A 12,433-nucleotide genomic window follows, 5' to 3' on the forward strand; every position below is an offset into this window, starting at 1 on the left:
AACATGTGATATCTCTTCTGTTCTTCCTCCTGCTGCCTGGACTGTGACAGTTTCTATACTGAGTAGCTCATACATGAGAAGGTATCAAATCAAATATGTCATTTTATTAATAGCCCTGGTGAAAGGATTTTAGGCTGGGAAACTACAAGCATTGGATCAGGCAAAGAGTTTGGACTAGCCTTGTGTTATGGGTTGCATTGTGTTCCATTCCCCCTCCATCCTCCACACCCCGCCCCCCCCCAAAAAAAGATATGTTAGGGTCCTTACCTCCAGACTTCAGAATGTTATCCTATTTGGAGATAGGATTTTTACACAGGTGACCAAATTAGAATGAGGTTATTAGAGTGGGCCCTCATCTAATAAATATGCCTGGTGTTTTTTTTTTTTTAAAGGGAAATTTGGACACAGAGGTAGGTATACATAGAGAGAATACCATGTACGGAGATACAAGGAGAAAACAGCCATATGGAAGCCAAGTATAGAGGCTTGGATCAAATCCTTCCCTCATAGCCCTCAGAAGGGGTCAATCCTGCAAAAATCTTTGTCTTGAACTTCTAGCTTCTAGAACTGTGAGACAGCACATTTCTGTTATATAAGCCAACCCATTTGTGGTACTTTCATGGCCTATATCTCTGCTCTTTCTGTTGTTTCTTATTCCTTCACGATGCTATAAGTTTCCTTCTTTTATCATTTCCTTTCTGTTTAAAGAAGCTGCTTTAGCCATTATTTAAGGGTAAGTCTGCCAGCAACAAATTCTTTTAGATTTCTTTCATCTGAGAATGTCTTTATTTCCCCTTTATTCCTGATAGTTTTGTCAGATATAAAATTCCACCCGACTGAAATCTGTGAGAAAGACAAAAATCAGAAGGGGGAATAGATACTGGGAATCAAAAAAGCAAATCTGTTGTCTTTCTACTGGACTATGAAATCCTTAAGGAAAACACTGTGCTGTGTTAATCTTTGAATATTTAGTTCCAAGTCAAGTTCCTGGTACAGTATTTATTGAGTGACTCGTTCCTGCCCTCGGTTTTGAGGATATAGGGTTTAGTCTATTCTAATAGCATTTATCTTTTCCAAAATGTTTCTACTTTATTTTGCCAGGCCCCCAGGCCTTCAAGGATGAAAAAAGAAATTACACAATGGCTTTTGAAATTATCATCAATCAGAAAATGTCTTTGAAAATCTCTAAATCAGCTCCTTTTCATATGGCCTCTTGGGAAAATGATGCTAAAATATAAAGGTCAATGATGGGAGGGAAACACAGGCCAGGCAGCTAGAATCCCATGGCCGAGTGCCCTCTGATTCCATGGACAAGTTCCATCTATCTATGCCAGGATTCAGATAGGTGATAAGGAGGAAACTAGAGGTTTCTGGACTCAGGGTGCGAGGTGCCCAATACGTATTGAATTGATTGGGTTGACAGGCGACTGTAGAGGTAGTGTTACTTTAATTCTGCCCTATATGCTGAACTTTCTCTAAGGATTTCTTTTAACTTACATTTAGAAATGACAGGGAGAAAACACCTGACAGTGAAGGAAGTTTATATTTAACTGCTAGTTTATAAGCAATTTTTCTAATTCCTCAGTCATTTCAAAGTTTCCATTTAATGGATATCTATCAAACTTACTACTCCTGCAGGGGCAGACTCGAATTTGGTTTTATAAACAGTAATGATTTTTTGGTAAGGTATACTTTGCTTCATACAGAATGGTATGATTCATAAAATGTAGTTCTATGCTTTAATTATCCTTTCCAGGAATAAACCCTATTTCCTGAAGCTATAATTCCTATTGCGAACCAGCGAAGTCCTTGTGCATAATACTGTGCAAATGACTATTATCTTGTGTAGCCACGTTAAATGTCATGAAATGCTTTAGAATAGGAGATGGAAGAGAATAAGAAGAAGGAGGAGAATAGATGACAGAGTAAAACCTGGTGTGGCTGAACCTCCCATTGCTCCCAAAGAGAAAGTCTCCAATACCCAGACATCCATCGGAGCTCTGGGGAGAAAGATGGAGCAGATGGCTAAACTTTTTGGTAAAGTGACCCTCTCCATAGACATTGTCTCCAGACCATCCAAGTACTCTTTCTAGTGCTGAAGAATGAAGGGCTTATCTCAGAGCTGCTTTCTCCTTCCCCCTGCCCCTCCCTCATTGGTCAGGACATATCTGTGTAGCTTGGAATACTGAACTACTAAATTAATTCAGTAGAAATAATGAATGCTGCAAAGGCCTTTTTGACATCTATTTTTTTTTTTCCCTCCCATGGTAGCAGAATCTTTATTTTCCTTTGGTGTAAGGCGGGGACAAGTGACCAAGAATCCTGCTTACCTATATTTGTCCCATCTGAAATCTCATGGCTGGCTTATAGGAAGAGTCCAAATTCTTTGGCATAGGACACAGATAGAATAGTGAAAGTGGTATTTTGGGACTAATAATTTGGCAGCAGAAAGCGAGGCAGGGAGTAAATTAAAAGCCAATTAGAATAGTTTGGCAGGATATGAGCCTCAACCAGTAAGGCCTTGTGCCAGAACTATTATTTAGAATTGGCCATAGAATATACATACCCTGAGAACTTATTAGGAGCCAAATCTTATGCTAAGTGCTTTTCATACATTTTCTCATTTACGACAAAAGTAATTCCCCCTCTAAGAGCACACATACTTTTTTGCTGTGGTACTGTTCACTGTACATTTATATATAGTGGTAACTATATTGGCACTGGTAACTATATATTTATTTGTGTGGTTAGTAGTTTTACCATCTGGCTCTGCCCACTAAGTTTCCAACTATGTACCTGGCACCTCGTAGATGCTTGAAAAGTTTGTTGAGTAAATGAGTGACTATGTCTTAGTTAAGACTATTGTGGAACCTAGATTCATGAGAAGAAATTTCATGAATTCAGGAAGGGGCTCAGCAGGGCAACTGGACCACTAGAGAACTTGGTCCCACTACGGCTCTCAGTTTAAATTCTTGAGAGAGAGATTCTGATTGGTCCTGCTTGGGTCAAGTATCCATTCATGATTCAGTCAGCTATGACCAAAAAGGTGGAGTCACATAGTAGGTGTCTGCAAGATTCCTCCCTTGAGGGTGGTAGGGAAGGCAATTCTCAGAGAAAGAGAGTTTTATATAACAGTTTTACTGGGGCTGAGAAGGTAACCTAAATGGTGTTTACTGTAATACAGGTCTGGAAGGAAGAATGTGCATAATGTATAGAGATATTTTTAAAAGATATGTAGTGTGGCATGGTGTCTATATGCCAGGCTTCAAGTGCCAGATGCAACACTTACTTGCTGTGGGATCCTGGGCAGATTACCTAATCTCTTGGTGCTTTAGTGTCCTCATCTGCAAAGTGAGGGTCATGGCAGTATTAACCACTTAGGCTTGATATGAATTTTAAAAGAGATAATACATATAAAATATTGAATGGATCATAGCACTGTAAGCACTCAATAGATGTTAGCTTAATATAGTCTTACAATGGAAGATGAGGAAGTTCCGTTTAGAATATTTTTTTTTCCTTTAAGTGAAACAAACAAACAAAAATCCCATCAGGATTTTTTTAGGGTATTTAATTTCTAGGAGAGAATAAGTCTTAGTGTGATGAAACTTTCAAATTTTGGAGAAATATGATTTCAACAAGTCCAAAATGTTTATGAGATTATTTGATCCTTAGTTTTAGCAGTTTATTAAAACAGAAAAGTAGATTTAACATCAATCTCAACATGGCACCTTAAAAATAACAGTTTTTTCATACTTGCTAGTATCACTGATCGTGAAGACAGAGATTGCATTTTAAAATAATTAGTTCTGTAGTTGTTGTAGCAGGCAGAACAGGCAATTAGATATGCTTATGCACCTATTTAAATCAAAGGTCATTGATTTTATTTCTTAACATTCAGTGACACATTTTAACCTGAAACATATTACAAATGTCAACCCGTGCTTCTTAGAGCCCAATGAGTTCCTCTGCCAAGCATCAGAGGGGTGATGAGGAGCAGCTAGGAAAGGGGCCCTTCAGAAACTGTGAAATGATTGTACTATGGAATGTGTGGTTTTCTTTCATTTAATTATGTTCACCTTTTGGTTTCCTGAGGTCTGGGTTCTTGCTTTACATATTTATATTGCTAACAACCTCCATTTAAGGTCAATTTACATAAGGAAATATATTATGATTATAATTATAAAAACTTCTATGAGATTCTGGTTTCCTTTTGATTATATTTCCTTTGGTTTTCAGGTCATTTATCATTTAAATATAGATAAATTTGCAGGTCGAGAGTTAAGGTGAAGGATTCTTTTCCTTAAAAAAGCATTTCGCTATAGGTTTCAGAGAATCTTAGCATTGGAAAGCAATTTAGAAATCTGCTGGCCCACACCCTATGTATTAGAGATGAAAAAATTAGAGGCCAGAGAAGTTAACATGATTAGTTCAAGGTTACTCATCTATATAGTGGCAGAGGTAGATTCTAGATTAATAAATGAAACTTCTCTTTACTGAATATCGTGAGCAAAAAAGTTATACTGCCATTACATCCTAATAGAAAAATCGGTAACTGTCTGGATTATTTTGTTTTACATTTCGTGGCTTGTATGTTGTTGTTCAGACAGTTCAACATTTTATATTTGTTTTCCAAGGTGCTTAGAGCTCTCACTAGTATACTTCTGGATAGAAGATTCTAAGTACTTCTATCAGCTTCAATTTCATGTATTAACTTTTGTGGCTGAGATATATGGTTTTTGCTAACTTAATGACTGCTCTGATTCTCATATGCCAATTTAAACCAAAGGACTCAGGGTTACTCATTAGACTGGCCAAATTAATCTAATTTGGTTACTTCCATTTCATAGATACTGTAAATATATTGTATTCATTACATTTTTTCTTAATTATAAGGTAAATAAAGCCCTCCAACTTATGTATAATACTAAGAAAAAGCTATTGAATCGATGTAGGCTCTTATTAAGGTGGTAATATTTTAAACATTGGGAAAGGCTAACAGACTTTCCTGTGTGCCCCGCCCCTGCTCCATTTCATATAATGATTTTACATGAGGAGCATTCTTACTCTTTTTAAAAACATTTAATTTTTTACACACAGAAAATTGTATGAAAACCTATATGTACATTTAAAAGAATATTGTAATAATACCTTTGCTTTTCTTTATAGTATTACTACCTCTATATATTCTTCAACAACAAATAAAATATTTAAAAAACTTTATTTTGTTTTATAAAATGGGATCATACAGTGATCACTCTTTCATTGAACACTACATTATATGTCATATTTCATTCAACACTTAGTGAAACTCATTCATATTGTTGCATGTGGTCGCAGTTTTAAAATACTTGTTTCTATTGACTATTTCAATTATATTCTAAAATATATTTTTTTGAAGATGGATATTTAGGTTGCTTCCAGTTTTGGGCTAATATACATGATGTAGCTAATACACGTGATGTATTACAAACAAACCTGTATGTGCCTTTTGCTGAACATACACAAAATTTCTATAGGATTTATACCTACGAGAGAATCAATGGATCACAGATACGCTCATCATCAAATTTACTTATAATAATTATTGTAAATGTCACTTTTTCCAAAGTATGGTTTATTCTCATTATTTACAAATTCTATATTTGTGACTTCTCTTACTTGATAGAATTTATTTGTAACTCCAAAATTAATATCAGGCTGCTTACATGGTCAACCACAGACATGCACAGAGTGGAAAAAAAAAAAATTGAGTGGCTGATGTGCATATTCCCAGCAGAGGCTGAATAAGGCAACAATCTGCCTTCTTGTTTTAGCTCTCATTATAAACAGATGTCCTTTACATATCTATTAGTGCCACATTTTTCACATTTGTTTGTGTTTTTGTTGATCTTACTATTTAAAATGGCCCCCATGTATAGTGCTGAAGTGCTGTCTAGTGTTCCTAATCCCGAGAAGGCTATAATGTACCTTATGGAGAAATGTTAGGTGTTTCCTTCAGTCATGAGTTATAGTGATGTTGGCCATGAGTCCAATGTTAATAAATCAACCATATATATTAAATAGGGAGTCTTTTAACAGAAACACAAATAAGACAGGTTATGTATTGGCTAGTAAAAATGTTGTTACTAGAGACTTGCTCCCTTAGGAGCAGTGATTCAATATTTGCTAATTCAATGTTTGTGGCAACTTTACAGAACATAACTACTGCAGATAATGAGAATCAACTGTGGTTGGAAATTTACACCTCTACCAGGAATGTATGAGAATTCCCAATGAGCCATATTCTTGAAAACATTTACTGATGTCAGATTTTTAAAAATTTGCCCACTTGGTAGATATGCAATAAGATTCCATATACATGTTTTGTGATCATTTTTCTCAATCTGTGACTTATTCATTTTTATTAACTGAGTGTAACTTTCTTCTCTCCTCCTCCTCCTCTCCCTCTTCTTCAAGAAGGTCTTGGATCACTTGAGTCTTTTTCATCTCTATAGACATTTTAGAAGCTTGCCAATTTCCACAAAACATTCTTATGGGATCATGACAGGAATTGTGTTGACTCTATAGTTCAATTTGGAGAAAATTATCGTCTTAACAATTTTGACATTTGGTTTTTATTTTTTAAATTAAATTGATTGGAGTAACATTGGTTAATAACTATATAATTTTCAGGGGTACAATATTATGATTCGACATCTATATACTCTGTTGTACACTCACCACCTGAAGTCTTGTTTCCTTTAGTTACCATACATTTGACCTCCTTTACCCACTTGGCCTTCTCCCAACTCCCTTTCCCCTCTGGTTACCACATTCTGTTGTCTTTATCTATGAGTTTGTTTTTGTCTGTTTTGTTAGTTTATCTGTTAACTTTTTGTTTTATATTCTACATATAAATGAAATCATACGGTTTTTGTCCTTTTCTGTTTGACTTACTTAATTTGGCATAATACTCTCAAGATCCATCCATGTTGTCACAAATGGCAATAATTCATCTTTTTTAATTGAGTTGTATTCCATTATATATACTGCATTTTCTTTATTTTATCATATGTCAATGGATACTTAGGTTGTTTCAATGTCTTGGCTCTTATAAATAATGCTACAGTGAATATAGAGGTACATATATCTTTACAAATAAGTGGTTTTATATTTCTTGGGTAAATATGCAGAAGAGGAATTGCTGGATCATATGGTAGTTCTATTCTTAATTTTTTGAGGAACCTCTTTACTGTTTATCTGAGTGGCTACACCAATTTACATTCCCACCAATAGTGTACAAAGGATCCTTTTTCATCACATCCTCTCCAACATTTGCTGTTTCTTATCTTTTTGATTATAGCTATTCTAACAGGTATAAGGTGATATCTCATTGTGACAGCTCATTTTTAAACAACACAACAACCCTGTGGAGTTTTGAATAAGTAACAACTACGATAAAAAGTAAACATTTCCATCATTGTGATTGCAATGTTTTAATTGAAAACTAGCTCACATCTACTCTTTTTTCCTCACATAGGAAACATTCCTACCTTAAATGTACAAACAATGTAGAACTGCTTTTTGCCCTCCTACTCGTTCTGAAAAGAATTGTCTTACTCTTCATTGAATACATTGTCTGCCTAATCAGATATTTAGAGGAGAATTTAAATTTTAAAGCATGTCAACTCACACACAGAAAGTGCGCAGTAAATTAGAAAAGGGGCTTTTCATGCATTCTTTGGAGATTGGATTATCCTTTTTTATTTTCAGCTGTTATCTGAAAGTATATATTTTTGTATTGACTTGCTCTATTATTTACATTTTTGTCTGTCTACCCACAAGATGTAAATTTCATGAGCTCGGGTTTAATATGAGGACACTTTATAAACAAATAAGTTATATACTGTGGGATAAATGATATATGAAAGGGATACTCTGTGTGCTATTGGAACATGGGGAAGCCAGCAGCCCTGTTCAGAGTAAAGAGAGAACTTCCCAGAATAGGTGACATTTGCCCTGTGTTAGAAAACTCCAAGGATACATTTATACAGGTCCATTGATGGGTCAAATGGAGTGTATATTTAACATTTTGTTAGATGTTGCTAGATTGCTGCATTGTGTTTTGAAGAATGAGTGTGAGTTTATCTGGCAGAGAAAGATGTAACAAGGGATGATATTCCAGGCACAGGGAACAACAGGAACAGAGGTATATCACGTGCAAGTGACTGTGTGGTCTTGTGGGATATGTGGTGGGGGATGGCCAGACACAGGACTGTAAAAGAATTTAGGGCTAGGTTAAGAATTAGGTGAGCTGAAGGCATCAGGGCATATTTCTCAGTGGAAATAACCTATCGAACTTTAAAATGGCAATAGGATATAAGGTAAAGATGAGTAGAGATGTGAATCCATTTCTGTGGATTGTATCTTTTGCCCCTCTCTCCCTCCCTCATCCCTCCCTTTCTTCCTTATTTCCTACGTGCTTGCCTTGCCTTTCTGCCTTCACACATATATCAGACACCTATTCCATGCTAGATACTGCTCTGCACACTGAAGAGAACAAAGCAATATCCTGCTTTCATGGAGCTTGCATTCTAGTGGGAGAGACACAAAACAAACAAGTGAAAGAAAGAGAGGAAGGAAGGAAATCCAGAGGGTATTTAGTGCTGTGAGGGAAATATTTAAGTGAAGGAGAGTGTGTGGTAAGAGGGAGGTGGCCCAGATGACCTGGCAGGCAGATGCTACACAACCACCTCCTGCCACTGTCCTGCCCAGCTCCTGTTTGTTGCAGCTGGCATTGTTCACCCAGCTCGGTGGGATTTCTGCCCTCTCTGAACTAAGCTTCTGAATTTGTGGTACCTAGCTGTTGCTGCCTTCTATTTTCATTTTTCATCTTCCCCATGCAATTGTGAGCGAGCTTCTTGGGGACAGGGGCTGAATTTTTTCATGTTCAGATTCCATACTAGAGCTCAGTACCTTGCAGCAAATAACCTTTATCTTTTAAATAAATGCCATTGTGGAAAAACTTAGCCAATTACATTTTCTATTTTTGCTTTTCTTTTGTTTTTCAGGTTATTTGCATGAAACATGGTCACTGCTGCTGAAGAACCCTTTTTCTCCTGCTGAGTGGTTCTGCCTGCATCTTCAATCCTTGTGATGACAGCCACACTGTTCCACTCATCAGATGAAGGGTGTCTTGGACTGTGCGCCTGACCTCGTAATGAGAATTACCAGCAGGCCCGGAGGATTCCCAAGTAATGTGAGCCCTGCTCTCCTGCAAATATTTTTAATAATAAATGTTGAGAAATGTTTAATAATAAATATTTTGTGGAACATCCCTGTAGGTTTTTAGTGTCTGAATGTAAACTATAAAAGAAAGAAAGCTATCTCTTGGGGCCTTTGGTTGTATATCATGAAACAATTTTACTTTGGAGTGAGATAATGACTCCTTTGGGATCAGAAGGATTTCCAGGAATTATGAAGGCACCTCATGTTGGGGTTTAATTGCTGACAAATTCGATAAGGGTGATTATTAATTTGTGACCAGTTGATTTAGCAGGAAATGGATTATAATTAGAAATATGAGTTAGAATCATGCTGAATTAAAACTGTTAAGTCCTCGTGGGAGAAGTTAACCTTTTTCCAACATGGCAGAAAAGACTCTGTAGTATCAGATTCTAGACACATGGAGTGTTAGAGCAGGAAAGAACATTAGCGATCCAGTCTCTTCATCTTAAAGATGTGAAAGTGGGAGCCTGAACTATAAAAGGACAGCTAAAGATCACACATCTAGGCAGTGATTGAGGCCTGCTTGCTGCCTAGGTCTTTTGACACATTCACATTCCCCTCCGTTATGGATACATGATAACTAAAGAGCTTGGTGGACTGTAAAATGTTATACACATGTGCACTACCATCATCCAATCATTTCCTCGTGCTGCCTCTTACCCTAATCTGACTTCCCTAGGCTTTGGCTAACTTGTGCATAAAGTGGGCGGTGTTAGTTTATATCCTAGTTCACTCTATTTCTGAAATTCTATTCTTTCATGGCTTTTTCTTTTTTTAAGAAAATAGAGATAGTGGTCAAAAGAACCTTAAAATTCACCAAGAACCTTTTGACTTTTGCCTCTATTAAGTCTCCTCCTTCAGCCTCCCCTCTTGCCACTTTGTGCCCATCCCATCCTCTGACTCACCATAAAGTACTTCTCCCCAAACACCTGAGTTTCTCCCATTGTCTCAGAGGATCTGCATATGATGCTGCCCTGCTAACTCCTATTGTTCTTTAAGGCTCAGTTTAAACATCTCAGGAAGTCTTTCTTGATGTCTTCTTATAAGCTTCCCCATCACCCCACGCCTCCCACTCTCACAGTGTTTATTACACTATGTTGTAACTGTCTATTTAGATCCCCCTGCCACCCTTTCTAGGCTGTGAGCTCCTCAGCTCTGAATACATGTTTCTGGAACATTGAAGAGACTCAAAAAATGTTTGTTTAATGATATGTAGAGAAATTGCTGATTGGTTATCTCCAAGAGATGACCAGCAGTTTCACACTTATGTCCATATCTTGTCTTTCTGCAGACTTCGACATCTTGGCATTGACTGGTGCACACAGCCGGTTTGTGTCTTGGATGGAATAATGAGGTGTTAAGATTTATTTTCCATGAGCCACCTCTAAACATTGCCCCAGTGAAGTTCCTTGGTGTTACTTTACTGATGGAAGGAGCTCAAGGTGAGTGACTTTTGAGCCTTCATCACTGAGGAAAGCATGAAGCTAGTTGCTTGCCATCTGGCTGCACTAGAGCATGTCACACCATGTTTAAAGAAGGGAGCTCCAGAAAGATATGTTGCAGCCCCAAAGAAGGCTTCTTTGAGTTGATAAGATCTGGTGTACACAGGCAGCCTCTTTAGAGTTCTGAGGAGATAGATGTGGTGCTTCTCTCTGCAGCTGGAGAATGGGAAGAGGTCAGTAATTCTCTAAAATTCTCAGAAGTATTTCCCTCTGAATTTGCTGAATGGTTTCTAAAGTGTGTTAAGTCAGGCTGCTGCTAATTGCTGCTGATTGCTGGTTAATTGCTGGCAATAGTGAGGGGCTATCTTGGCAGCAGCAAAGCCATATTCTAAGATAGCAGGAGTAGGGATAAAATGGTGTGAATGACACTAGGATGCCTAGACCCAGAATCTCAGATTGCCCAGCAGCCCAACAAGCCACTTAGCCGGGGTTGCCCAGAAGGAAAAGCTCACTTGGAAGCCCAGAATCACCAAGAGCATGGAAATAGAGGGCATGATTCTATCAGGAACTGGGATTCTGATGTGCTAATTTTTATGATAAATGATGAATGGAAGCTGGCCACCAAGCTTGAGGAAAGTTGCCCCTCAACCTCTCAGTCTGTCATAATTCTGTAGGAATCCAGGATAAAATAAGAGAAGTAATACCAAATGGAAATAACGAAATTCAAGATTTTGAAAAACTGATTAAAATTAATAGATGGTGTGCACAAGACATGTAATAGAAAAGTAATTCCAGACTATAGGGATAAACTAATAGTTGTTGGCCCTCTGCTACTCTCTTCAGCATAGTTATGAAAGAGGCTCTCCTGCTTCACCTCTGCTTTTCCTTCTCTCCTGGGCAGAGGAGGGGATGCAGGTGGGGATGTGGATGGTCCTTTCCACCATTCATTTATTGAGTTCACTGATTGCATTGTAGTAGGTTTTAGGGATATAACATGAAACTAGATGGAATTTAAAGTGTTTTTTTTCTTCCTGCTTTGTCTTTATTTCTCTGAAAGTTTAATCCAGCTGTTGACGCTACCTGGATGCTATTTTCTTTTCTTCAGTTGGGGTGGGTTAGGTGTGTATGTGTGCGTGCGTGCGTGCGTGTGTGTCCCCTGGGGCAGGTAGATGATGTTCCAGCTGGGAGATGAGGGTGATTTCTTGGTAACGGGCATCAACATCAGACACAAAGGGAAGGAAGGCTTGCTTGGAAGCCTTTGGATCAAAGGGTGCCTCTGAGGCCTGGTTGGACTGCTTACTTTTTGTCAGAGTAAAATCACCACAGATAAACATAGCTGATCAGTAGTTGCATCAGCTGGGACTCTAGCAGGAAATAGTTGGCACACTGAAATGGACAGTTGGAGAGAGTTTAATGGACAGAATTTTTTAAGAATAGGGGCAGGGCTAAGGAAATCAGCAAGGGATGAGAAAGCACACAGAGAGTAGCAGTGGTGGAGAGTGCCTTCTGATTAAAATTTGGCAATTTTGTGTAGCCACTACTTGGAGACAACATAGAATTACTAGATTGTCAATTAGGGACAATGTGGTTGTTATGTGCACTTGCTTTTAAAATTTTCAGTTCTATTACAGAAAATGAATAAATTTGTAAAACATAAATGAAACATTTTAAGATACAAACGAGCAGTAAGTGGATCATGTGTGCGTCAAACAGATGGGAAG

General features: G+C 37.6%; 1 long non-coding RNA gene across 1 annotated transcript in view; it reads left to right on the forward strand.

The window, feature by feature from the left end:
• The window catches only part of LOC107514811, a 48,690-nt gene extending 37,751 nt beyond the window's left edge, over positions 1 to 10,939 (forward strand). Inside the window, exons 2-3 of the long non-coding RNA XR_001597882.2 lie at positions 9,054 to 9,241; positions 10,562 to 10,939. This is a non-coding gene — a long non-coding RNA (uncharacterized LOC107514811). The remainder of the gene's footprint in view (positions 1 to 9,053; positions 9,242 to 10,561) is intronic.
• Positions 10,940 to 12,433: the final 1,494 nt, after the last annotated feature.

Source organism: Rousettus aegyptiacus, unplaced genomic scaffold (genome assembly GCF_014176215.1).
Source record: "Rousettus aegyptiacus isolate mRouAeg1 unplaced genomic scaffold, mRouAeg1.p scaffold_m13_p_15, whole genome shotgun sequence".
Lineage (NCBI taxonomy): Eukaryota > Metazoa > Chordata > Mammalia > Chiroptera > Pteropodidae > Rousettus > Rousettus aegyptiacus.